The following is a 25,483-nucleotide window of genomic DNA, read 5'->3' as shown; positions in this document are numbered from 1 at the left end:
TTTCCAAGAAAGCTCAAGAAATGCTTCTGGCATTATTTTTTTAAGTAGAATGAGTTAGTAGGAAAGCATTACTAAGAATTTATTATAATGCCTTAGATTATCCAGCCAATTTGATTTTGAACCAAAAATAACTATATTCTATTGGATGAAACTGAAAAAAGTAAGTCAGTGTACTTAAAGAGGTGGGATTGTTCTTCATAAAGAAAAGAAAAATAGGTGACATTAAAACACCTGCATTCAGGCTTCCAATCTACAAAATTAAGATGATTTGAGGACTGGATCACCTCTCCTACAAAGGTGGGCTGAGAGAATTGGGGTTGTTAAAGGTGGACCTCACAGCAGCCTGCCTACACGGGACTTTAGAAATGAGGCCTACAGACATAAGGTATGCCATGAAATACATGGCAAAGGTATTTCCATGGGTATGCTGGCCTGTTGCAAGGTTTTCAGATAGAGGCCAGATGGCCATTTTCACTGCAATCAGCCAGCTGGAAGATGGAGCGATGTGAAGGTGCCACAGTTCTCTTCTGTCCTTGCACAAGACCCACAATCTTTATAATCCTCTCTTTATAACTCTCAATGTCTCTCATTCACATATAAAGTAGCTGGTTCACTACTGTTCATGGCAGCGCTAACAGATTAGTTGACTACAGTTCTCAAAAGATTATAAATTGGCATTTGAAATCCTCCATAGCAAAGGCTGACCACCTTGCAAGCAAGCTGACATGCTTGTTCTTCTTCCCTCCCCAAAACAAGGGACAACTCTTTGGTAATATTTGAGTCACTGACTGCATTGTAGCATACCTGGGAACAATTGTATCTAGCACTGTGCACAACTGACTGTACCCTTGGTGGAGTGGTTGCAACTTGATGATCTTTAAAATGACCCCTTCCAACCTAAACCATTCTGTGATTTTGTGATATAGAAGTCCTAGACAAAGAACTGTTGACTTAATGGTGGTACATCCAAAAGCTCTGAGCAGCAAGGCAGTTAATGAGAATATGAACTTGTATTTCTAGGATGATGCAGATGAAGATATGTCGAGTGACTTTGTATTAAAATCTACTTGAACAATCTCCCTGTATTCCTCCAAGACTACCTGTTCTTCCTTCCATCCTCTGTAGATTTCCTTTTTCTGCTTGAATTTATCCAGGAACTACTTGTTCATCCATGCAGACTTCTTGGCTCTTTTGCCTGACTTCCTCTTTGTTGGGATGCATCACTCCTGAGCATAGAGGAAGCAATATTTGAATATCAGCCTGCTTTCTTGGGCCCCTCTTCCCTCCAGGGCTGTCCCATTGCACTCAACCAAGCACATCCCTGTAGAAGCCAAAGTCTGCTCCCTTGAAATCCAGGATACCCAGCTTGCTGGGTTGTCCCCTTGCTGCCCTAAATATCTTGAACTCTGTCATTCCACACTTGCTGCAGCCAAGGCTGCCCTTAGATAATGGACTTTAAACAATTTTTCACATTTGCATGGTAGATCGACATCAATGGCTGTGACACTCTCAAAAGAACCCAATAGTGGTAAAATACTAAATGACATATGTTTTCAAGAAATTTCTTCATCAAAATTCTACAGAGGCTGTGTAATTAATGAGATTCAACTTTTAGATGCAAATTCACAAATTCAGTCTGATATTGTGATAAACAGGGATCCCCATTTGTTATATGTGATGTGTAATAGAGATGCTGGAGATCAAATTTAAGCCCTGGGCTTATGCACCTTTTTCTGGTAGTGAAGTAGCAATATTATTAGTAACATAAAAAAATAACCCAAGCTTTTTGAAAATTGCCTTGTCAGACCACAACTCAATATATAAACATATGCATAACTTTATCTTATTTAGCCTTTTATCAGAGCTCAACTAATACTGCAACATAGGTAGACTGAGATATTAGCTGATTAACTAAAAATTTTGCAAAATTAATTCCAAGTTTATTATTTTAATTTACATTTTTAATGCATTAACATTAAAAAGAATATTAATAGAATTTCTATTTTTAGTTATTTAGTTATTTAAAGATAGCATCTATGTGCTGTGATTCAAATAATTACTAAATATGCTTCCCTAACATCACTGAAATTTAAGCATCACATAGGTTCAAGTTATATACTGTGTATGATAATGGTACTGAATATCAATTGTATTGATTTTCATTTTATTATTCTGGCCTTACTGTCATGTAAATGGAACTACAGATGGACCCACAATTTATGATGTTTAAATCTAGGTTATATCATGAGAATTCTTATTTTTCAAAAAGAATATTAGTGAATTTCAAATCCTTGAACCATGGGAATTGTACTTTTATTTCCTTTAATTTTCCAATTAAATAAATTAATCAAATTCTCAGTCCCCATGGGAATACATTTGTTAGCTATAGTACTGCATATTTTTTCTTGTCTCATAGGAGGTAGAAATTTTGAGCTATCTTCATTAATATTCACAAAATCCAGTATCTTCGTGGATCCATATCATATAAAAAGCCTAAGGAAGGTCGAACAGGGAGGTGAAGCAGAGAAAATTAATTTCTTGTGAAGAAAAGGAAAAAGAAACACTGCTTCTGTATCCTGTCTTCAAAGTCATACCTATAAAATACTTAGTTTTACATTGAACAAGTGGGCTCACAAGTAATTTTAAAAAGCAATAACAAAGTATTATTGTTTATTATTAAATAGCCAGGAAAATATACTTCCTAAAGGTTTTGCTTTTTTCATACAGAAAATGATAATTAATCTGTGAAACAGTTTTATAGAATTTAAAGATATAAACATAAAGTAGACCTAAAACAAAAATAGTAACATATATGACTTACTGATACGGCCAGCATACAATTAATGAACTGTGGTAGGCTGACCTTGGCTGGCTGCTGTACACCCACCCACCTTACTCCTCAACAAGAGAATATAAGATAGAAAAGCTCATGTGTAATGATAAAGACAGGTAAATCACTTACAAATTACTCTTACAGGAAACCAGCGTTAATGCAGGGAAAATTGATTTGTTGGCAATAAGAATTAAATTTGGATGCTGAGGAAAAGATGCAATACCTTGACACCTTCACCCACCACTTCCTTTTCCCCAGTCTCAATTTCAATCTTTCATTTTCAACTCCTCTGGGAATGAGGAGTTGTGGTCAGCTCATAACAGTAGCTGTCTGCCACTCCTTCTGATATGTCTGCTCTAAAATGGATAATTCCCATGGACTGCAGTCCTTCAGGATAGATTTTCTCAAGTTTAGGCATGGGCAGCAGTTTACCAGAGAATATCTGCCTGCTCTGGTCCTCCACGAGCTGCAGTTTGAATTTGAGCTTCACCATGCTGCTCTCCACCATGTGTTGGAAAACAATCTTTATGAGTAGATTAACATAATTACACAATTATATTGTAAGCAATTTGTTTGATAGATGTGAAGTCTTACTTCTGTAGTCAATAGCATCTCCATGAGTACCTGCTGAACTACTGTTATGATAGATGTAGGGGTCAGATAGGAAGGTTTTAGCAAAGTGCTAAATGAGTTGGAGATGTTAGTGAAGGCAGCCGTATTTCTCACCTACAAACATAACTTTTATGTAGTTAAATTCAGGTAAAGTTAATAAATAATTGCATTAGAATAAAAAGGAAGGTGTTCACTGTGTTTTATGGACTCTATCATATGCTAACATGAGCAGCATGTTGAAAGAGGGTTTTGAAACTATTTATTAAGTGCTATCTTATTACTCATTTTTATTTTGGAGTTATTTTGGACTCTGCTTTTAAACTTGATAGATTCTCTGTGAGCAATATCATAGACTGAAGATAAACAAAACACAGAATAGTTAGAGAGCTCATGTTAATTTTTGTTATCAATTAATGCTGTAAAGGAAAATGAATGTACCTTAGACAATTTCCTCATCATTACTACCTCAAAAATGCTTTATTATAATACATTCAAGAAAGGTTGCATCTAGTTTAAGTATTTTTTTTGTTTGGTCCCCTCAAGTGGATAATAATGTCATCTGCCATTATTGCATTTTTAATTAATCATCATTATGTATAGTGTGTACAGAATTTGTAAGAGACTATCAAAAAATGCAATTGCTATAGAATCATAGGTTTTAAACTTTGCACATAACACAAAATAAGCAGATAACTATACAAATATAATACAATTTTTAGGTGTTTTGCTTTCTTAAAATTGTAACGACAAATATAAGGAATCAAAATTCTATGCTGATAAATATATGAATCAATAAAACATTAAGATCTATATATGAAAAAGTTCTACTGAAAAATCATTTTTTATTAAAATGGAGATAACTGTGTATTGATTATAAAGACTCATCCTCTGCTATTATTCAATTATATTAATGTAAATAGAAAAAAAATCTTAGTGAGTTCAATGATATTAGAGACTTTTTTGTAAGAGAAAATTTATTAGATATAATTCTTGTAGTGCATTACAAAAATACTTACCTTTAAATGTAGTAACTTTCCTGGGGCAAGAATCTCTCCCCAATCCATATGTTGTGCCATTTGACCACTGAGAAAAGCTTCTTATTTGTTATAGCTGAAAGCATTTAAAATGGACAGAAAATGAGTTGGTCAGAACTCCTTGGAGGAGGAATACAGCCATATCTTGAGCTTACAGTTGTCTGCAGCAAAGTGCCTATAAGCTACCGTGAAAACTCTAAATTACTAATCTTCAGAAAGCTAAAGCCCTTGGCTCCAATCATTTTACCTAGTTTGTGAAATTTTATAAAGCAAACATTTAATTTATAATCTATTCTCTCTCTGTTAGACTCTTCCACTTTATTTAAAGTGATTGAGTGATGAGTTTTCATGTAAACATCTCTGTTAAAATAGTAGATTAGAGATGGCACATCCCCTCAACCATAGGTTGATAACCTTAGGACAAGGCATCTGTTTGGGTGTCTTCTAATGGGACTCTTGCTCTCAGTAAATAAATATGATGTTCATTCATGGTTTTGATTTCCACATACTCAACCATCTCTTAAAATGGCACGTTGCCTGTTAACAAGCTAGTTATATTGTTCTCAATATATATGGAAATCAAGTAAAGACAGTGAGAGGTGGAATACCTCAATAAAGATGAAAAATGGCTGCTTCCACTAAAAGTCTCTCCATTTAAATTATATTGTGTCATATTCATCTATAACTCTAAACCCCTTAAAAATAGAAATTGAATTAAACCATCTCTGTAGTCCTTGTTTTATTGAAAATTTATTTATTATATCCCTTATTTTGTATATATCCCATGTTTTAGGAAATCATTTAGAATTTATAATCTCTTCAGTCAATATAAATTGCTTTCATATATGCATTGCTGTTTTAACAGAACTTGAGCATTTGACACTAAATAGGTATGGTTTTTTAAATACTGTTTGTATTTTGACTTAAAGAAATCTTATCAACATTTGCATATCAAAATTCTAATCACATTATTCTTTAGAATTTTTGATATTAAAGAAAGGGAAAAAATCAATAATACTTTAAGACTTTACGTATCTTTCACCATTTGTTGACAAGACATTGATTTCTCTTGTGAGAGTCATGTTTTACCATGTTAAAATTCAATCATGATCTAGAGACTTGACCACTGATGCTTTTCAAAGCTAAATATGGAAATGCAAGCCTAAAAAAAAAAAAAAAAAAAAAAAAAAAAAAAAAAAAAAAAGTGGAAGGTTTAGAATGTAGTAGCTTATGTATCTGGGTACCCTTGTAGGGTTATCTTATTATCCAGACATTTTCAAACTTGATTAGACAAGCCTTTTGTGATATGATTTTTCTTGAAGTTATTCCTAAAAGGCATCCAGAGGCCCCTTTCTAACTTCAGTTTTTCTGTTAAGAACAGTTATGAGAAGATAATGTTAGAATAACCTTGATAAAGCTTACTTTTCTGTTACTGTTGCTACTGGTTGTGTTTGATTTTTTTTTTTTACTATGTATGGAGATACACCCCTTAATAATTATATTACATTAATTATTAAAGGTTAGTACTTCACCTGGGAAACATATTTGTTCAGGGTGTCAGAATCAACCATTAAATACAGAATATATGTGTACTTTTGGCATCTTTAGCCGATAGATTTTAAACAGTTCATAACATTGGGGTGCAAAAAAGCAGTAAACTATTCAGAATTTCACTTTTTTTCAGTATACTGAACATTTCATGAGCAAAAAATGTAAAGAAATTCATCTTGTGGAAGCTTGCTATGAGAAAAAACAAGGGACATGAATATGTAAGAAAAAAAATTATCTCCTTCTGGAAGGACAGGGACTGGTTAGATAAAAAATTTCAGTTGTGTGGGAACAATAAGAGGGAAAGACTGAAAAAATATATGTAAAGGCATAAGTAGGTTCAATATAAAGATAGACTATAAACACAATTTTGGAATTAATATCTGTGCTATACATCAATAGCTGAGATCCACTTTCAGATTTACATTTTACTTCATCCACTGAAAAGAGGCATTTCATATATCTCCTGTATTTCTGAAATCTATTCATCCTTGGTCTCAAATACATTTCTTTAAAAATACACTATTATGAAGAGAACTCACTTATCATGGTACCAACCTGAAAATTTTGTGAGGGGATAATGATTGCGAACTTCTTTCTGATTAAAAAATCTACATTAGAGATGAATCAGAAGTCCAGAGAAGATGTGAGGATAAAGGACAGGAATATTCCTTTAGCTAAAGGTTTGGTTGGTTTCAACCAACTGTGTTTGATGCAATAATATCGATATGTAAGCAGATGATGAAATTGTAGATTACTAAAATTACTAAAATATTTATATCCATTAACACTTATTTGAATCCTGCATATATAATTTTATAGTATTTGATAAATTTCCCTAGTAATTTTCATTCTTCACAGCTAGTCAGAACTGCATTTTTAACACTTTGCTAAAGAAAACAGAATAAAATATATCCATACGGTAACTTGTGTTTCTCAGATATACAAATTTCAGGAATAGATGATGTCTTTCACAGGAAAAAATAAAGTATTTTACTTTCTGAATATAATTTATCTTACTCAAAACTGTGTCAGTACAGTACTACTATCTCATTTCTCATCTTGCAAACCTTTTGTCTTGTGTTATTTTGACAACACTCTGGACATAGAAAACATTTTATTGAAAAGAAGTAGAATTGCCACAATGATTTGTTCTGCATTTTATTATTTTTGAGTCAGTAATAACCCACAACAAAATGCTTTTGAATAAATCTGTCACTTGTATTTCAATATAAAGGATTTTTTAAACTATCTATTTTGTCTTGTATTTGTTATATATAGCATCACGTTGATTTTCAAAGTCATGTGATTTCTCCCAGAGTAAGAACTTTCCTATTAACTGACTCTTATCAAAGGAAATATTACCCATTCCAAAAACTAGAAATTCTTGCAAATTCTTAACAATGTTACTTAAAAATAACTTTCAATAGTTTCCAGTGGAGATCATGAACAGTAAAGAATATTTTTAAACATAGAGACTGTAGAGTTATCTTGCAGAATAGATCATCCTTTTTTTTTTTTTTTTTTTTTTTTTTTTTTTTTTTTTTTTTCCTCACATTTCTGACATCACCACATAATTTTATTTTAGGACTGGTTTTGAAATATATTTATCCTAAGATAATAAATATAAGATGTCTCTATAAGATGCAATTTTTCTACACTGTTTTATTAGCTTCTCTTTAAGTCTTTGTTAGAATTACTTGTTATTAAATATTATTATGCTAAAATATTGTATTATAATTTATTATTTCTGGAATTGTAAAATCAGCAATCAGAAACAAGCATACAGCATATACGCAACAGTATTCATTACTCTGTCTTTTTCTCTAATTTGCTACACATAGAACATTTTCTAGCAGAGATCACTTTTTCCCAATGTCAGTTATATATGCCAAACAATGGAATTAATCCCTACCTGGACTTCCTAGGCAAGAGTTCAATTAAGATTAATTGCAATGCTAATATCAACTATTAATATGATTACGATTATGATTATTATTTTATTGCTATTCTTTACTTTTGGTAAATATTGAGCACATGGAAATCAACCTAAATAGAAGCCACAAAAGAAAACAGGCTTTCCAATTAAATGCTATCAATAGTCATGACCTGTTATTACTGCTATTAATTTAATGACAAGCAACATTAGCAAAACCAACACTGACATAGTAAACATACTACTTGTATAAAATATTTGGGTTTGGACCAAATTATTTCTTATTTTAGGAAATTTTTTAGGAACTTTGAAGGCCAAAGTTCCTACCATTCAAAAATAATAACCACTGAACTGTATTTCTACAGTGATTAAAACCTGAGAAAAGGCAGATACTTATTTTTGGCACTTTTTGCCTTGTTTAAATGAACACATTTTCTACCTGTGAGTCGTTGGGTGAAAGTAGAGCAGGAAGCAGAAAGGTTTCCCACATACAGGGAGGATTGAGACCTTTTCTATTTAAGACATATAAAATAGATGAAAGAGAATCAATACAAAACTTAAAGCTATACAATGAATGTGATCTGTTTTCATTTTCCCAATGAGATGAAATATCATACAGTTTTACATATAAATAATTAACAAAGTGACATTAATTCATAGTAGAATGAACTAAATCAAATTACAGTAAAATTTGCACAACTTATTTCCTTCAAATTATTTTCATATTACAGTTTTGTGTAAACTGACAACTGTAGTTGAAACTAAATTACTACCAGAGCTATACATTTTTTATCTGGGGAAAAAATTCTGATTCTAAATCTTCTAATGTCTTCATTAAACATTAGAGAAATATCAACGTAGAGAAACATAAACAGAAATTAAGCCAAGTTCAACAATAGAAGCACCCTTGAAAACATGCATACTTCAATGTCAGAGAAAAAGTCAACATATAAATTAAACATTTATCAGGAATATTCTGGAAAACAAAGCAACCTTATGAAAATTATGTGACAGACATCTACAGCTAAGCAGTTTAATTTATATAGCATTTGCATTTCATGAATTGAAAAGATTATTAGAGGCAGTCCATCTGATATATTCATTTATCTGACACTGGAAGGATTCCCCATGCTGATGTAATTCTGCAAAAAGTGAATTCCTGACACTGATCAGAACTATGTACGTCTTTTGTCTTTAAGGTGTTGATTATTGCTCTCCCTCTTTCTTTCCTGTCTCATCTCTTTCCATATTGCTTGCGAAGGAATTTATTCTACTGCTCTAGATGTGTCAGGCTAATGTTAGGGAAAGAGTCAAACTCCATCAGTTTGTACTAAATTGAGATAATTGCCCTGTTGTCCTGTACTAAACTGCAATGAGTGTCCTGTCTCCTCCAATACTGGGAACCAAAGCTTTAGCATGATAATCTAAAAAAAAGCACTTTATGCCTTGGCTTTACACACAGTCTTTCTCCATCTGTCTGTTTCCCTGTCGTGTGAGGGTTGATAAAACCTGAAAGGATAGCTTTGTGGCTTCAGTCTTTTTTTGCCAAAATGGCGTTATGGCAGGTAAAACAAATGTTGGTCCTGCTGAGGAGAGTGAAGAGAAAAAGAGCAGTGCAGAGGAGAAAAAGCAGAAGAAAGGACTCAGGAATATAGGCTAAACAGATTGGGCCAAAAGTGCAATGAATATATGCCCTAAATGCAGTTTAGCTGGTATAAAGGAACATGTCTAAATTATCACGGGAAATTTATTCAGAATTTTAGAGTCATTGGACTATATGAATTGTTTCTTCATCTAGAGAGGAGGCTCACCTATCTTCAAAGAACCAGCCTAGACAAGAACTATGTTATGGATATTCTTATCAGTTATAGGAAAGTCAGAGAAGAATAATTATTAATTTAAGAGAAGAAGGACAGTTCTGTTCAAGGTTACCCCTTATCTCTCTGGAAAGCTGAACTGTTATTTTCCAAAGATTGTGACATTGTTGCAACCTTCTCTGAACTGAAGGATGCTAGTGGGTCCCTTCCAACTCCATGATTCTATGATCATCACTCAAGAAATTGCAATACAGGACTAGTTCAGATCAGATTTTCTTCTGTTAGCATTGTTGTTCTGAATGGGAGCTCATTACCCAGTGTGCAGCATCAATTCACACACCAGGGTGAGGCATTTCTATTTTTTAAATCTAGTTTGCTTGAAATAGGTAGTGTGTGGTAACCTACAACAGGCTGGCTCCCTGATCAGTAAAAAATTGCACCATTTATACATTTTAACAAACAAAGGCATCATCATTCATTGGTTACAGGGTATATATAATGAGTCAATAGTCATGATCTCCCACACCAATTTCTTTTTCACCAAGTACTGCTCAGTTCTGCTGACTTCATTCCTGGTGGCTATTGTCCAAACAACCCATTCGTCTTGGGATTTCCCTTCCCTACTCCTTAAAAGACTAGCCAAGCATGAAACATTTACAATGTAATTGCTTAATCATAACCAGATACAGCTACTGATTAACAACTAAAAAATTTGAAAAATTTGATTCAAATCTTGAGGAGCTCAAATTTTGAAAGGCGCAATAGAAGCATGATGAGTAAAAGCCATGATACTACGTGTAAATTATTGTGCTTTCTAAAACTAGAAATCAATCAGAATCAGGCAATGGTTTGTAAGTTTTGAGATAATGAGGAGATATTGCAAAAGAAATAGCCAAACCTAGACATGGACCAAATTGTAATTTTGTAGAATAGGTATCTGACCCCAAACCTACTAAGCAACAACACAGTCCCTTACAATTTATATGAGATACAATAAATAGAACCAATATTTTTATTTCCTCCTTTTTTTTTTTTTTTGTAAATTTCTCAAGCTTCTCAGTATATGAAGAGAAAATTTGCAATTGCTCTTTCCAATTTCTTTTTAAAAGCAATGCCCATGAAAGCTGATGAATCCACTGGAAGAGCTGAGCTTTCTGCTCAGTCTATTTCAGTGCTTAACCTGATTGCAAAGGGTACAAAAGTAGATGCAGTCATGCATTTTGCACCCCAAAAACCTCTTCAAATCACAGAGGAACTAATCAATGAAAACCTTTTAGAGTCTTTATGAGTTTCACTCTTCAAAAATTTAAATTTTCACCCACTTTCCTTATTTAAAAAATTTTGAGAGGAGGGAGGTTGGAAATCAAACTGCGTTTTGAAAGTTGTTTGCATCATAATAACAGTTTCTCAACAGTAATCTCATATTCTCTCATTGCTTTCTAATTACTACTTAGCAAGCAGATTAAGTTCCATTGTGTTCCAAAGTAGCTTTAACTTGCTGTATTGCTTATCAGTATAACCAGCTGTTCAGTGGTAGATTCGGTGATGACGGCATTTTTAATTGCTTTTTTCGTTTGGCTAAGTAAGTTCAGATGGTCACTAATTAGTTCTGTCATGCTGAGGTAGTTTTGTTATGAACAATGCAATCAGTGTTTCATTGAAAAGACAATTTTCCTGAGATCAACACTGCTTAATTATCCCTAGGAATCTGTCCTCAGTTTCTTTTTTTTGTTATCACTGTCATGAGAAAGGTGATATGAATTAAACTGAACTGCCACTTAAAAGAAAGCTTCTACTAGTGCACATAATGATTTCTCATTTTCCTCTGCTCAAAAGCAATCAACTGAAACAGTCATAAAGACTTATTCTTTATTAAGGTCTATGCCTTGCTCTAGGGCAGCCCAAGTTATTTCAAAATTATAAGGCATTGAAGCAGTTTATGATATTCACACTTGTGTCTGTGTACCTCTTACATAAAGCATCATGAGATGACTGACTTTTTCTTAGGTATTTTCATCTTCTTTTATAGAAGAAAATAGTCTCCCTGAAATACTAGAGGAAAGTAGTAATGGCTCTTTTCTTCAAAAAGAGTAAAAAGAAATTAAAAAAACAAATAATGCTATTGAAAAATTATGAATATTGGTTAATTTTTCAATGTTGCTTTTATTAAAAATCTAGTAGATTTTTTAAATTAGATAGTAGTACGTTTGTATTTTATAGTACAAAAAACTCAGTTGGACACTAAATAATCAATGGAACTCCTAACAGAAGTTTTTTTTGCAGCTTTTTCAATATGTTTGGGGTTTTTTTCCTATTTTTCAGTAGAGATCATCTTTCACAGATGTTTTATAATACCTGTTTGTTTTGAAAGCAAATGGATACCAATTGAATTGTTACTAAAGATTTACTTGTATCATTTCTATGGCCAAGGTGGCCAAGGTATCTAAAACTTTTTGGTAAACTCTGAAACACCAAGTATCTAAAATTGGTTGTATAGAGTGCAGCATTTGTGTAGCAGGATTTTTTTTATTAATTTCTTAATTCCTTAGCAGTTTGTATAATTTTAACATAGAACAGTGTCTCTTGACATTCTCACAAAGCTGTATCTCTTTCAGTTTTATGTTTATAAATATGTGGAAATGCTCTATGGTATTTTGATAAGACTATTTATGTGCTTGGGCTAACAACAGTTTCTGTTGACTGTGGGATCAAATCACTAGAGGATTCTTGATGAAAGATGTGAAAAAATTGAGCTAAAATTTGTATCCTGCAGGAAAATAGGTTTTAAGGGAGGCTGGGAAAAATACAGTGTCACGATTTGCTTGGGGAATATTCAGCTGCATTTAGTCCTTTTGGGTTCAATATGTCATGGAAATTCCATAGCAGCAATTTCCATCTGAAGAGTCAGAGTGGAGGTAGGACAGAAAACTCAGTAATGATTATGCAGCACTCAAGAATGACTACATCAGCAGTACACAAAAATAGGTTTACACTTACTCATTGAGAAGAAAACAGAAAAATCCAGTTTTCCAGGTTGTGACTCCATCCATTCCAAATTCTTTCTTGCTTTCCATCAACTCCTATCTACAGCTCAAGAATACTGAAATCCAATTTATTAGGTGTATAATACATTTATGCTTGTGAAAGCAATCAAAAAACCTCTTGACATTTGTTCCATGTAAATATTTGATTACTCAACATTTGTCTGATTGTACAATAATTGTTCCCTGTAGACAAAAATGATGGAAATATAAATCAAGAGTATCAATAACAAACACATAGCAGGAATTGAAACATATTAAAGGTACCTGAAAACAGTTCTTACCAAAATACTCTATATTACATGTATATAACATATTTATCTATATGTGAAAAAATGGAGAAAGTGAGTTTCACATAAATTGTTTATAAATACAGATCATGAAATAAGTGAATTTTAAGTGACACAACTACTTCAGAACTGCTGAGCCTCTGACTTAGAAGAATGCTAAAACTTTGAATAAATCTTTGACTACTATAATACTGTGATGCTTTGTCTTTGTGAAGATATATAAGTTGCAAAATTAAACTTTTTCTAAATAAAGTAAAACTTTCAGTCTACATTAACCCTAATCAGTATGCAGCTTCTTTGTGGTCCTGAATCTGCTGTAGGATGAGGGAGATGTGATTTTTCTAAAATAATAAACCACAGGATCACAGTATATTGAGGGGTTGGAATGGACCTTAAAGATCATCTAGCTCCAATGCCCTCTGCCATAGGCAGGGACATCAACCACTAGATCAGGTTGCTCAAGGTGTTATCCAATCTTCCCTTGAGTACTGCCAGGGTTGAGGTGTCCACAGCCTCCCTGGGCAATTTCTGCCATTGTCTAATCACCTGCATAGCAGAGAATTTCTTGTCGATATCTGACTTCAATTTCCCATCTTTCAATTTGCACCCATTACACCCTGTGCTATCACTATTGGTCCTAAAAAAGAGTCCCTCTCCAGCTTCCCTGAAGATCCCTTCAGATACTGGGAGGCTGCTGTGAGATCTCCACACAACCTGCTGTTCTACAGACTGAAGAGCCCCAACTTTCTCAGCCTCACCTCAGGAGGCTTTCTGAGCCCATGTCAGAGTGCCCTGAGGCACTCTGCAGATAACAATACCAGCCTTTTATCCAAAACAAATGACATAGGAAGGTATTTTAGAGAGTTGCTTGTCTCAGAATGCAATCTCAATCTCTTTGCATCTAATTCATGCAACTACTTAGAGCTAGGGAAAAATAAATTTTGAGAGACGCTATTTTTACCCTAGAAATTAAGCAGGGTTAAATTATTACCTCACATATTGTTCTGCAATTATCTATACCTTGCACTTAATTTAATTGACACTTCCCTTCAATGTGTTCCCTTTTGCCAACTTGCATTTTCACGGAAAATCCTACGCACACTTCATGTCACATATATCACATGTACAATTCCCAATGGGTACTTTGAATGTAGTCTGTAGTCTGTCAGTCTGGAAGTCTGTCTTAGAGTAAAGCAAAGTTCAGTTACTTTACTATAAACCAGGTAGTTCTGCTTGGACTCAGATTAACTGAACATTTCCTCAGTAACACATACCTTGCCTAAATGCTGTACTAATCCTATACTAAGGAGTGTAGAGAAGTACATCAGTCAGTTACTGTTCAAAGCATGAAGAAAATCATTTGCACTTTTAGAACATGGTAGATTTTTTAAAAAACCTCTTCTTGCCAAAAGAATTGGGAAATCTGATCAGAATCATAGCACCAAGGATTTGGTTTTCTTCTTTCCCTAAGAATACCAAAGCCATGGCAGCATTAGTCCTTAGTATCCAAATACCTCAGCAAGAGGGGTATGATATTAATAGATTTTTCTTCCTCACATTGGGATCTGCTTGGAAGGGGTTTTATGCTTGCTGGCATTTTTGTATCCTTTTTTTTTTTTTTTTTTTTTGTCCATTATCTGCAACTCCACACTAACTTTAATTTCATTTTTTATAATTTTGATTTTGCATTTTGGTTTATATATGTTTGACCATACTACTTTACCATCTGTGTAAACAACAAAACTTTTTTTGTCCAGTTCCATATCTCCATTTCTTCAACTGCACATTGGAGTGAGTTTTTTAGTCATGGAGTCTCTGGTGTGTGCTTGGATAACATCTCTCACTATCTCATGCCAGTGGTCCAGCACACTACATTCTCTATCATCACTTCTTAACATCTCTATTGTCATACCAGAGATGGTCACTGTACTTGCTTGACTAATATCATGGACTGCGTCATTAGACTGTAGTCCAAACCACCTAATTCTACACCTAACAACTACTTAATTATTACTTAATTATTAATTATATATTAAAAGAAGATAGTTTCACCACAGTAAAGCCAGTTAAGGAATTAGCAAAAATCACCTGGTCATTAGGTAAATTGTCATTACAGATAAACCAAGTGAAAACATAGCTCCAGCCAGGTCACAACAAAGTCAAATTGAATAAATCTGTCTCCATCCTGGGACTTAGAAAAATTCACATAAAGTGTGGGGCTTCATAGTATCTGTGGCAGAACTATATTACTGGGCTACAGGGCTATATTTATGGGATGTAAAAGGCATGGGGTCAATGGCAATCCTCTAACCACATGAATTTGTATCATTGAAGAGAAAGTAATCCAAGTTGCAGTGTGACAGTACAAATAGAATTCTTAGCTGCTTATAGCAAGAAAAATATCTGCAGGGTAATTAAATCTTTATCCTGTCCCAGAAATATTTCTGCTATTTCATTTTTTTATTGGATGAATAGTTATACCATCTTCTCAAGGAGTAGGAAATATGGTATTTTAGTCCTTGCCTATGTTCAGAAGTACCTTGATGTCTACCTTCTTGCTCCTGGACTTTGCCTTCAGTCAGGTGAGAATCTTCAGTACCACGACTTTAAAAGCTGTTCTAAATTGAGGAAAAAACCCCATGAATATAAGACACCACTTCCTGTACATTTCATAACAGAAATCTAATATACCAGGCTAATTTCAGAAAGCACATCAATCAGAGCACAGAGGAGAATTGGCACCTCTCGAAACACAGTAGTTTTAAGACTGTTTGTTTTTAGAGAGTGAACTGTATATACATATCTGTAATTTATTTCCAATAATGACTTGATCATATGACAGAGGTGAAAGACCTGGTCAAATTTTCACTATATGTACTGGTATGACCCAGATTGCTGGCTATTTAAGCAATGTTACATCAGTAAGAAACATATGTTCATTATGTCTGGACATCAACAATTAAGTGATTTGTAAAATGTATCACATTTAAAATTTTATTTTCAGAATGTATTAAATCACATTATAAAACATTTAAAAATTGTTAAGGGTTTTTTACATCAGTCTTGGTAATGCTTTGTTGTACAACTTTTTCTGAGCTGTAACAATGTATAGTACAGTACAGGAGCTCAGAAGTGACACCAGCCACTGGGAAAACATGCACGGATTACTGCGATAAGTTAAAGATGGAAATAAAACTGGCTACTCAATATAAAAACCTCCCAATATATTTAATATATTTAATCGGTTTCTATCACCTCCCCTTGCAAAAAGACATTTCAGTAAGTATTTTGACAGAGTAAGACAATGGCTTTAATGTATTTCATTGATGAAATATCTTTTGAACTTTTTAAGAAAATTTGCTATGATGTTGAAATCCCAAGCTGTAGATGGAAAGACAATCATTATCTGCACTACTCACTGCAAGCCCGACAGTACTACTTTTTAATGCATATTACTTGACAGTACTACTTTTTAATGCATATTACTTTCTGGGTACTTTAAAGCAAAAACACATGACAAACCATGATAAATTAATATCTTTTAAAGCTCTTTGTTGAACCCCAATAAGTGATTGTTGCTGTAATTGGATTATTGCTGTTGTAGGAACTGAATGGTAACTGTCACCCCAGAGGTTTGTTGTTTGCCTCTGTGAACAGCAAATCAGCAAATTTTGACGTCTTAAACACAAACTCATTTTTTACACTTTCTATAATCATTACTTTCTGAACTGAGATCAAGGTTGTCTGGACAGACACTGTGCTGTTTTCACATCTTGGTACTTATATCAAGCACGCTGTGGGGCAGATGGAGAGTGTCGTGAGGTGAGGCGTGATGAGGGGAGGGAGGGCCCTGGGGCTGGGCATGGCCGTGGGCAAAGCCTGGCTTGGCAGTGCCCATGGCCAGTGTGGGCAGGGCTGGGCATGGCTTGATAGTGGATGAACACATTATAACTTCTAATGCATGACAAAACTTCTATTATACCTTGCTTAGATACTAGTAAGTAAGAACACAGACCGCATTTAGAAGATAATTTTGTATTTTGGCAAAGCAGGACTTATTCCTTGAATAAGTCAATGAACTAATGAACATAAAACTGCAGGTGTTTTACTACAAACTAAGGGAAACCAATACAAAAAATGTTGCAGTCGACAAATGGCATTATTGACACTGGCCAGTTAGGTTCTGTGCCACTTTCTACCATTCAATCAACAGTCGAAGAGCAGAATGTTGAAAATGATAACAAATTGGAGGAAAGTATTTCACTGAGAGTCACAATGAACTAATTTTTTCACTTCAGAAGTTTTTGCACAAAATGTAGCCATACATGTATGTATTGATGTGGACAAACAGGAATTCTACACACACAATAGCACTTGGGAGGCAAAAATATGACTTTGGTAGTGCTTGATGTTGGACAAACTCTGACTGTACAAGGTATTTGTTATGTGAGGAGCAGGCAGATGTACTTGGTGATCCCTTTCAACCTGACACATTCTGTGATTCTATGACATTGCTGGGATTATTTTCCCTGCAAAATCTCCATGATTTAATAGGAATTAGGAACGTTAAATTACTTAACTTCTAAGTAACTTGTGATTTTTGCAGGAGGACAAAGTAGACCATCACAGTGATGCCTCCTGGCCCTATAATTTACAAATATAAAACGAATAAATATTAATACCTGCATAAAAATTCCAGACCCCTAGTACTTTTTCTGATATTTGTTTTAACACTCTTCTGCTAATAGGGCTGCACTGGGATTAACACAATCACTTCAAACCAAATTAAGTTATGGATGAGTGTTTGATTATTTTCAAAGGAAAGTGCATTCAAGAGAGCATGGGAACTATACTTATTTAGCATGTATGCTCTTGTTCTCAAAGGCATACATATGAGAATCTGGAGCTTACAAACTACAGATTATAAATGTCCTATGAACTGTTATTGTGTGTACTCCAGACAGAAATGGACCTTTAATGCCCAGAAAACATGCAGTTGTATTTAATGTACCAGTTCTCAACAATAATTGCTGCATAAGGAAATGTGAAATGCTTTGAGAAATAGCTGAAATGTAGAAGCTTAACTTTGTGATGTAAAACATTTTTCAGTATAGTGATAAAATTTGTAGTAAATAGTAAATTTAGTTAGTTAGTTTAAAATTAGTTTAAATTTAGTTAGTTGTAGTATAGGAAAAATGTTTTATAATTGTATGTTCATTCTTACCTTGACATAGCACCTGATGCCATAGATAATTTGCTTATATTTGCTTTCTAGACTGTAATACAAATTTTATCTTATGTATAAAATAGATACTAATAGGACTGAGGTGGGTTGACCTTGTCTGGCCTTCAGGTGTCAAGTAAGATATCCTCCCACTCACCTCATCAACAGGACAGGGGAAGAAAATAAAATTAAAAACTTGCAGGTTGAGATAAAAGTGTTTTAATAATAAAAAAAAAAAAAATAAAAAAAAGCAAAGGCTGCACATGAAGCAAATTATAACAAAAATATTTATTTTGTACTTCTTAGCAAGTAATGTCCAGACAGTTCCAGGGGAGTAGGATCTCAATATACATAGCAGTTACCAGGGAGACAATCTTCATGCTGTGCAAACACTGCTAAGCCATAGTCAAGACATTGGTGAGCTACAGAGCTACACAGCATCTCTCTCTAAGGACTTAATATAAATATAAATATAAATATAAATATAAATATAAATATAAATATAAATATAAATATAAATATAAATATAAATATAAATATAAATATAAATATAAATATAAATATAAATATGGGACAACATTTACAAAAGCAAATTAAATCTATTCCTAAATTTTCGAACATTTTAATCAATTTAATATGATAATCACTGGGTATCTACTATTAGCAATCTAATATTAACTGTTGTAGACGTTTATTTTACTTTGGGGAAGAGCCATTAAATATTACTTTTCATTTTCATTACTATTTGTAATTTGAAACACTGTGTTTTGCATAGATGCTAAGTCATAACTACAAGGAAAACAGATATTTTATCATCTTCAGTGGTGCCATTCCAGTGAGCGACTATAGTCCTCCTCCAACATTCTTCTAATTGTCTATCTGCATCATCCTTTATTTTGAGTAGCTCTCCTGGCAGGTAAACTCTGTCTGAAAATCACTGCTTGTGGTAATAAATCAGCAAAGACAGCAAGATATAGACCCCCTCATTAACATGATATTGATTTCAAATGAACATTTGTCTTGTTAGTGTTCTTTTAATTGGAATTAGCATCATTACAATCCTAATCAATTACTGTATTGTAATTTCAAATTCTGTTCTCTCCATCTGCCCAATTAATGTGAAAGTGTGTTTTGTATTTCTAATCTTAGAAGCTAAGTTGAAACAGATGCTTAGTTTCTAGAAATTAATCCATCAGACACAAATATTTTCAGTATGTATTATTTCAAATACTGAAATCAGTTGCATTGGACTGCAATCAAATTTTGTCATGGCTTGATATTTAGTAGGAATAATTGAAAATTATTTTTAGAGATGTGCAATTCCAAGTTTCCTATAGTGCATAATTTATTATTTTTATTTAGTTGTATGTTCTGGATGGTCACTCCAAGCACTAGACAGGATTCTGGAACACTACAAAAGACAATCGAGAAAAAGAATAGGAAGTGTTGTGGAGAATCTTAGTTGATGCTTTCAGCATTTGAGAAATCATTCGTTCAACAGATCCTCAGGAAACAGCTGATTCTTCAGCACTCAAAGTCACAATGCATACAGTTTTGAGTTCAAGGATGTCTTCCATAGAGTGAGAAATATCTATTGTTAATCACTACACATTTCAAATTATAGGGCTACAATAGGTTCATGACATCCTGATACATTTTCAAGATTGATTTTCCTACTTTTCTTCACTTTCTTTTTATTTTTTTCATCAGTACATATTAAGTGTTGATTCAAATATTTGATGCATTCATTCAGATAAATGTAACTTTCAGATGAAATTACATTCCCAAAATGAGGGTTTTTTTTCTGAAAACCATATGTTCTCCTTTATAATCTCAAAGTGCATCCATTACAAAAAGCCTGGAGTAAAATGGAAGTCTTAATGCCTTCCAAGGAAGGCTCCAACAAACTATGGTGAGAGTTTATAGCAGAAACAGTGACACTGTTTTTCAGCTCAAGAAGAAGAAAAGGCAGCATCCAGTTGAGGAAAATGTTGGCATCTTTGTTGGAATTACTGAAAAATTCACTGTGATTTTAGTCAAGCAAAATCTCTTTGCAGAGAGATCGGGATTCATTTGGGGTGGGATTCATTTTCCTTTTCAAAGCCAATGCTGTATTTAGCAGACAAAACAAAGCATCACCTTCTGTACTTCCACAACCGTTAATGATTGTTTTGATCTGCCCCTGAAGGCGAGGGTAACTCAGGTTCTTGTTAATAAATCCCTTGGGGAAGATTAGAGTGAAATTGCTTTGGATTATTTGTGTTTATAAAAACATATATATAGGTAGGGTTTCTTTTAGAAGAATTTGGTTACAGTGGAAAGGAGGTATTGACCATTATTAATAGTAATATATAATAGTAATATGAGAGCATGAAAATAACACTTAAGAAAATGTACCAGAAAAAGAAAGAGGAAGAATGAAAAGAATAGAAAGATATCACTACATATGGGTGAGACTTGATTGTTGCAATTTAGATGTCCATTGGTCAAAATGATGGTCACAATCTTGAGCAGTTGGTGGTGGGGAAAACCCGGGGAACACAAAGTTCAGTGTGATGATGCATGTTTAGATTCACAAAGGAACACCCAGGTACCTCCCCTGGAGGGGAGTTTAACACTGTCTGTTGAAACACTGTGGAGTGTGCTGATGGAAGGCCCCCAAAATAAGTTTTGTGGAGAATTTGGGCATCTTTGATGGTTTATGACACCTTCTAAGATATGACATCTGTCATGTAGTTGAGAGTGTAGTTGAGCCATTTATGCCCCATCAGATGGGATGAGCAATGCGAATGTCCCAATACCTTCCCCTTGGGGAAGTTTTACAAGGGAGTCAATTGTGTAAGGGAAGACATTGACCAATGTGAAAATAATGAAATTTTCTTTTATGTTTGAGAAGCTGGAGATGATTTTTTACTTTCAATTGGTTTTAAAACATTGTGTCAAAATATTTTAATTTCATTAGTCATAAAGGTATTATGTTCAAGAATCAGCAGTGAGGATTATTTTAAAAAATAACATTTATTTTAAACATTAAATTCATTAATTGCTTTATTTAATAATTTTCAAATATTAAGTTCAGTAATTTGTTTTCCTTTTTAAAAAATCCCCTTCCTCAGTAGGTATTTTAAATAAAATTTTAGCATATTCCCTCTGGGGCTTAAAAACTAATATATATGTAAGCATGTACATAAATGTAGATAATATATACTCAAATTGATTTAATTTAATTAACTTTAATAAATAAATAAATAAATATATATATGCATGTAGAACAAAATCTAAAAACACAATCAGAACTTAGATGTGTATGAATATAGTCTGAATTTTATGAAGGAGCTGAAGTTTTATGCAAATGATTTACCTGTTACTGTAAGGAGACAATTCTGCACACCAGTGTCTGTTTTGAAAGTTCCAGTTTTCAATTGGTAATTTTTTTCCTTGTCTTTATTCCATCACGACTCCATGACTTCTTATACAGGATTTTCCAGAGTGCAACAAAAACAAAGAGATGGTTTTGGATTTTTTGTATAGCACACAGTTTGGCTGGTAGTTCATAGAAGAGACACACAAGGATCCATGCAAGCTGCTTAACATAAAATGTCTTTATTTTCTGAGATATTTTTCCACTTTTTACATTTATAAGTTGAAGCACAGTCATTAAACAAGAAATTATTTTAGAATTCACAGAACAACATTTGAAACTGTACTTTCAAATTTGCACTGTCTTTTGGAAGAGATTTTGTAACCTGTTTTCATTCCATAAACATTTTTTCTCAGCTAGACATCAAAGCATTTGAACTGATGCTACAAAACAAGTTTTTTCTTCCCTCTTCACTTCTCAATCTGTCATTTTCATTTTGAGTCTACTTCAGATATCCTAGTTTTGGCAAATATACCCTCAGAACTAATGAAACTGACAAAAGTAGTGTACGTAATGTGAAATTTCATGTCCTCTTGAATTCATTTTTGTGAAAGTTAAGGCATTTTTCAAATATGGATCTTGAAGTGAAAATTGGTAATTTCAGGCAAATGTCTTGACACAACAAAAATAACACATCTAGACAACATTTGACTTCAAGAAGGAAATCTTTATTAATACTGTCCTAGAATTTCCCATTACATAATTAAAGTTCTAGAATGTTGACGTCTCACTGGTGTTTGGGGGTGTGCATATTTTTATTTCTTTGTTTTTATTAATGGTTCTCCTAAAGAAGTGGACAAAAGAAAAAAATACCTCTACAATCTTAAGTTGTGCTAAAAACCACAAAATAATCACTATGGAAACACATACAGAGTTTTTGTAAATCAATAATGTTGTATTTTGCAAAGATGAACAGAAAGTATATATACATCATTATAAAACAAATTCAAGCAATATATTTTATCTTGGCAATTATACCTAACCTCTGAAAGTAGATAAATATATATACAATGGGGTATGTTTTTCTTTCCTTTTTTTTTTTCTCCTCTTTTGTCTGCACATCCAGGTATCAAAAATGACTGGCACTATTTGTCATGTTTATGTTTGCAACTCACTTACATGAAAATGTGTATGGTCTCTAAATGTGTCTTAGCATTATTTGCATAATAATTATATGAGGCTCAAGAATCAAGTTTGGAGCCCTAAGATATCCTATATTTGGCATTGCACAGACCTGGAAATATTTTTAACCCTTAAATGAAGCCTGATTTAATATTTTTTTGTACATATAGCTATAGCCCTAAAGACAAAGAATGGCCACTGAGGTTTTAAAGAATTATTTTAGAGGTACTGAAGTATTAACTATACCAAATAAGCTGTAGAATCTTTTCAAGTGGAAATAATCATCCTTTCTGAGGAAAATTGGAAAAAATAATATACTTGTTTCTCAGTTTGTTTCATTCCATCACTTAAAAAAACCCCAGAACATTAAAAAGCAACCAAAACCATTTCCAATTGAAAGAAAGTTAATCAAATACACGGAATTCCTGATATGAAGTGAAGTGTTTTCTGAATAGAAGTGTTCAGAAGGTCTACCCCTAGTGCAGAGAAGCAGCACTCACAATTTAATCAGTTTCAACCAAGAAGCAAAGAGCTTTTGTTGTTTGAATCTGTGCTTTTGATATTGCATACACAGCCAACGGAGAATTTTCTAGTTTCATATCTTGTTGTTGTTAAGATCTCCTTACTTCTTTCCTTATCTCCCTAGTATACACAGTAAAATGTCATCATACTTTTATTTGTCATCCCTTGGTTATTGCCAGAAGAAAGTTAATATCCTAGTGAGAAAAATCTCACAACATTCATATTTACTTTGTCAATATATACAATTATTTTAGTTCTCTTTAAGGGGAAGGAGATATTTGCATACTTGTAAACTCACTGATAGAATAACAATCTGAATTACCATCAGTATCGGTAACATTTTTAAATTGACTTGCAAAATGCTGTTTGCTAATGCCCTGTATTGACTGTTGAACATATATATATACTCATTTTGGTTTAGGTTGAATTTGTGGGGGGAGAGAAGACACTCTACAGTCTAAGAATTATTTTCAGTATAGTTTGGTATTCTACTTATGTCATGGTCTGCTAGTACTGTCTTTGAATACTCATGATTTGGCCTGGTGGTGCCTTATTCTACAAAAGTTCTGTTCTAGAGGATGAGTGGGGAAGGAAGTCATCTTATTACTACCCAGGACCTACAATCTGAAAGGCTGGGTTGACAATGAGGAGTTAAATAGGTTACCTAGAAAGTTATGTCACTCATTAAAGGCTGCAATGAGCTTTAGAAACAGATTATATTCAGATCTCCATTGCTACCATGGCCTACTCCAGTCACAGAACTGGTACTTTATTTCTAATTGAGAAGCAATTAAAAAGATAGATAGGAAGAATTATCTTATTGCTTGACATTCAGTAGGAAAGAAAATAGTATTAATTCTGCATTACTCTTATGGATGAAGGACACAGGAAAATGTAATGTAAAGAGAAAGTGGCTAATAAGACAAAAAAATTCATTAGGTGAATTTCGTAAGTATGCATGAAAATAATTACAAGATGGAACTCAGTCTCTTCATATTATTTTTCTCACATAAGAGAGACAAATTTAGGCAGATATTTGTGTTAAAAACAAACTGGGCAACAAGACTTCCTTCAAACAGAGCTAAAGGATAAGTGAAGTATTCCCTCAACAGTTATATTTTTATTTAGTAGAAATAAAAATAGCACGTTATTTTTACATCTTTTACATTTTTAACCTAATACTAATTAATTGTTTTTTGCAACAAAGATTTGCCCCAAAAGCATGAGATGATGTAGGTATAGAATGCATTTATTATTTCCACGGAACATGCTCATTTGTCTTATTCAAACTCTAGCCCAATACTCTACATACCAACTAGAATCTGTCATTTTTTAAAAAATTGGTTGATGTTAGTATTTATTAAAGTTAATTTAGGAATAAGCATAGTTTTGTGACTGGAAATACTTGAAGTGCTGGCAGTTCTGTTTTATAGTGAATTTAAAAGTGCTAGACCATTTAAAATGTGTCCATTTCCATAAATATTTAGCCTCCCTACTAGTGCAAAAACCTGTCTATAAAAGTGTTTTCATTCATTTTTGTTATTTTCAAATATTTCTTTTGTTTCTAAGGAGATAGCTGTAACCATGAAACAGCAGGGCTTAAAAACATCTGTTGAATCCACTTATCAGCAAACATCAGGCTCAAAGATTGTATTTATGAATGTAAATTTGTTTATTTATTTGGTTTAAGAAAAGAGAATTTTAAAGGAGACCATGATTAAACATTATTTGAGCTTTGTGGCACTTCAAGAATAAATTTTATGAGACTAATATATCAGAAATGGCAAATGAGCACAGACATTTCCTTAATTATCTTCTGTAAGATTTAAATTATATGCATAATGGGAATATTCTGTATATGTTCTTATATTACATATTACCTGAGAGATTATTTTGTTAGGAAAATATCCCAAAACTTGAAATGGATTTGAAAGTGTTTGAATGGCTTCAGATTTAGAAAAAATTGCATTTTGTGATATTCTTAATGTATTGCAGCTATGCATTATATTTGAGAGAGGACCAAAAACCTGAGTAGTAGTCACTGTTTTATCCCTATTCATGGAACAACAGTGTTGGTTTTGTC

Source organism: Erithacus rubecula (genome assembly GCF_903797595.1).
Source record: "Erithacus rubecula genome assembly, chromosome: 5".
NCBI classification, from domain to species: Eukaryota; Metazoa; Chordata; class Aves; order Passeriformes; family Muscicapidae; genus Erithacus; species Erithacus rubecula.
The sequence above is the reverse complement of the archived record's forward strand: the minus strand, read 5'-3'. Positions refer to the sequence as shown.